Source organism: Oratosquilla oratoria, chromosome 41, assembly GCF_046742065.1.
Source record: "Oratosquilla oratoria isolate Oo_2021 chromosome 41, ASM4674206v1, whole genome shotgun sequence".
Lineage (NCBI taxonomy): Eukaryota > Metazoa > Arthropoda > Malacostraca > Stomatopoda > Squillidae > Oratosquilla > Oratosquilla oratoria.
In genome coordinates this window covers 9,208,213-9,211,741 of record NC_134817.1, presented here as the reverse complement: position 1 = coordinate 9,211,741, position 3,529 = coordinate 9,208,213, and the positions used below count along the sequence as shown (strand labels likewise).

At 35.8% G+C, this 3,529-nt stretch overlaps 1 protein-coding gene across 6 annotated transcripts in view; it reads left to right on the top strand.

The window, feature by feature from the left end:
* The window catches only part of Rilpl (Rab interacting lysosomal protein like), a 48,095-nt gene extending 45,534 nt beyond the window's left edge, over window positions 1–2,561 (top strand). For all 6 annotated transcript variants that reach the window (XM_076177991.1, XM_076177990.1, XM_076177992.1 and 3 more), the window contains one exon: window positions 1–2,561. This exon is cut by the window's left edge and continues 1,456 nt beyond it. The gene's annotated coding sequence lies outside the window, so the exon portion shown is untranslated.
* Window positions 2,562–3,529: the final 968 nt, after the last annotated feature.

Below are 3,529 nucleotides of genomic sequence, written 5' to 3'. Positions count from 1 at the left end.
ACACCAAGGACTATCCCATAACACAAACAGTAACTCTTCAACATTGTGGCGTACTTCACAGATATTATTTTAGCTAATTTCAGACAATGGATTCTGGTGAGCATTGGACCCTGGAGTGAAGACCATCTCAAATAAAATAGGATCTCAAATAATATAGGCCTCTTTAGCTCAAGGTTAACACCGGCAGATTAAAACCATCTTACACAAAATTGTACAAAATTTTTTAAGTATGTCACCTAGTAAAATCCTAAATTCACTTCTTCAAACTTGCAGTAAAATCAGTATTATAGGTATGCTGAATTTCCAGCAGTTTAGACCTGGAATTCACACAAAATAACTTTTTTTCTGTTGTAGGCCTTAAATGTAACACGGGAGTATGTTCATACATTAAGCAGTAACCAAAGTTAAGTGTCATATGTGTAGCAATAGGAAAGATAACTATTTTTCAGTATAAAGGGTAAGCTTAGTAATGCCACAGATGTGTGATCAACTGAACATGATTCTTGAATAATTATTTGGAGTTGGAGTGCTTTAGTCAAGCCATGTTTGATCTGGTGTCCTGTACTGTATTCCCTGTGTGCTATGTCTAAAATGTCTTTGTCAGTCCCAAGAACTCTAGGAGCGCACACAGTGATTCTCGTTTTTCTGGTCATTTTTACTTTACACAAGCTTTAGAATTCACCAGTCAAGCTTTAACCATTAAAAGTGTGATATTGTCAGGAGGCCATTAGAAGTAGGGTAATAGCAAGCTGGTGATCCTGTGAATATTGAGAGCTCTTCCCATTAAGGGTATGTCATACATAAGAGCAATATATAAGCATGGGCTTCAACACACTAGATATTGTGGTATTCATGTATAATGCTCTCCACAATATGTGGCATTCAATTTGATAGTTTTGTGAAGAGTTTTGTATGAATGCAGCAGTAAATTGTGTCTTGGTACCCAGCCTTACACATCACTTATATAAGACATACCCTAATCTCAGCTTTTTCATATATCTGATAGTTAAAACAATGGAAATTGCACTGTTGATCTTTATTAACTCTAATTCTCATTGGTATTTGCTTTGTATTTCTCTTACATCAAATCCTTCCTTGTTTGTATAGTCTAACTACTTTAATCATTAAGCTCTATAATTAGAATAAAAGGAATTATTTACGCATTTTAAGCCAGACCCTTTCTCTTGTACACAAATCAGTCTTTATACAGCTGTTGTTAGCACAGTGCCAAGAATTATTTTTGCTCTTATGCATTTAAAGAATTGATTGTGTCCAAAATGGAAAGAAAGCTGAGTAGGAATTTTTTAATAATAACTAACTAAGCTTTGAATGACCTTGGTTGTGCTCAGCATGATAATTGTTGCATTTCAACAGACTGGATTAGGTTTATATAGATTTGTCTGAACTGTTTATGTGGCATTCTTATACAGTAGCTGTTTTAGGCAAAAATAAGAAATGTGAACCATTTACAGTTGTTTGTTAGGTTGTAGAATGCTATAATTGCTAGAGTTGTACTTAGTTGTTATAGAGGAGAATGTCCCACTAGATGGCTGTTTGGATAGAGCAGCTCCCAGCTGTTGCCACACAGTTTCTTTTCTCCAACCTTACCCACCACACCAGCAGCATTTAACTGGTTTCCCAATTTGTTAAAGTTATGGAAAGGATTATTGGTTTTGAAAGTATTGTGTTGCATCCATTTCACAAAATAAACTTGTAAAGCTGATAAAGTAGGTAAAACTAGGCCTGTCTGCAGATAATTGACAACACATTACTTGTAAAGCCTGCTTGAGTCCTTAGATTTATTATATAGCAAATGGTGCAATTTGTGCAATTTGCCTGACAAGTTCACTACTTAAAAGCAGGACAAGAATAGCCATTACTTTAGGCTATACTGTACCTAATCATTTTATATTATTCATGTCTTTTGTTGGGTTATCATCAAATCCTGTAATAAATTTGAATGGATTTATGGTTCCTATTCTTTAAGTGGGATACTCTGCCTACACTCAGAAGAATTATCCTAGGTAAACTAAAGGATTGTCATGTAATGTACAGGAACTCCAGTTCACAACAGGTAACATTTCCCAATTGTGTGAAGTAAATTGGATTATGTCAATTTATTTAACTTTATATTTAGAATTATAGATATGAAAAACAATACAAATATGGGCATCTATACACATTGATGATGCAGGCTTGTTTCAAGTAGAGGCATAGTCTGTAAGACTAACAATGTATATCAAGATTTTTTTTTTCTTCGTCTTGCAAGCATTTTTGTTCAAAATTACAATTGTTTGTAACTTGGGAGTCCCTGCATTCAAATTTAAAATTAAACAGGTCTAGTGCATTTCCAAGTTGCATGTAAACTAACGGTTGAAAGTGTCCTAATTTCTATTCTACATGTATATTTTGCCCCCTCCCCTTCTCTCTACAACTTCCTTTTTTCTCCTCCAAACAGCAGAAATTGCTGCTTTGGAATTTTCCCTTACTTGTACCAATGGTATGGCTGAAGCTGTTGTGTGATATCCTAAAATTTCAAAATAAAGATCGCCAAAGCCAAAGTTTATGTGAATCAACAGTCATCAATAATGGCAAGCCACCTACTCAAATAATTCTACTATACTAATTCAATTTCAGCTTAATGCTCTTAATAATATTCTGTCAGTTTTCATAATACCATCCGGACTGAATGAAAAATAAATCAGAAAATTCCATCACGTGTGTATTCAAAGTGTAGTCAGAGGAATTAGTCTGTCTATATACAAAGAGCTTTTTTCACCCTTATAAGAGGAATTAGTGATGCCCTGAAAATGGTAGTCCTACAAGACATCAGAGAGATTAATTTCCCTTCAAAACCTATCAGTGGTCTGACCTTCATCTGGAGGTAAAGTCCTGAGGGACTGACACTTATTCCCTAGACAAGCTGAAGGTCTCCCTCTGTCAACTTCATCTGTGTTTCCTCCACCTGTTCACACAAGGAGAACTGACAACCAGCAACTGGCCTCTTACTACTATGAGCTGATAACATAACCATCTTAAAACACATCACAGACAACAGTTCAACATTTTTTCCCAGGGAGATCTATGAGAGGTGCAGGTATTGTTGCCAGCTGCTGTGGGGATCCAGTCATGGAAATGGAAGGTAACCATTAATAATATGTCATGATCCATCATGGGACTGCAAGGAAAGGAGTATGGATTGTGCAAATAGATCAGCTGTAAGAATTGTAGAGAATACAGAAGGTACCTTGTAAGTATAACCAGACTTCTTTCTCATGCACAAGTTTCTGGCTGCACTATTTATATAACTACCTTCTGAAGAGGTAAATCAGCAAGTTAAGACAAGAGCAGGAAAGAAATCAAACACATTAAGAAAACAAGTAAGTTCTAGCACCAGATGTCAAGACAGTTCTGCCATTCCGTCAGCTGAACAAGAGTTTCTCCAAACTTTTTCCATGTATTGCATGACTGCTAATCTGTCCCATCACTTTTACAGATTTCTCTATCTCATCTCTCCACATGGAGGTGG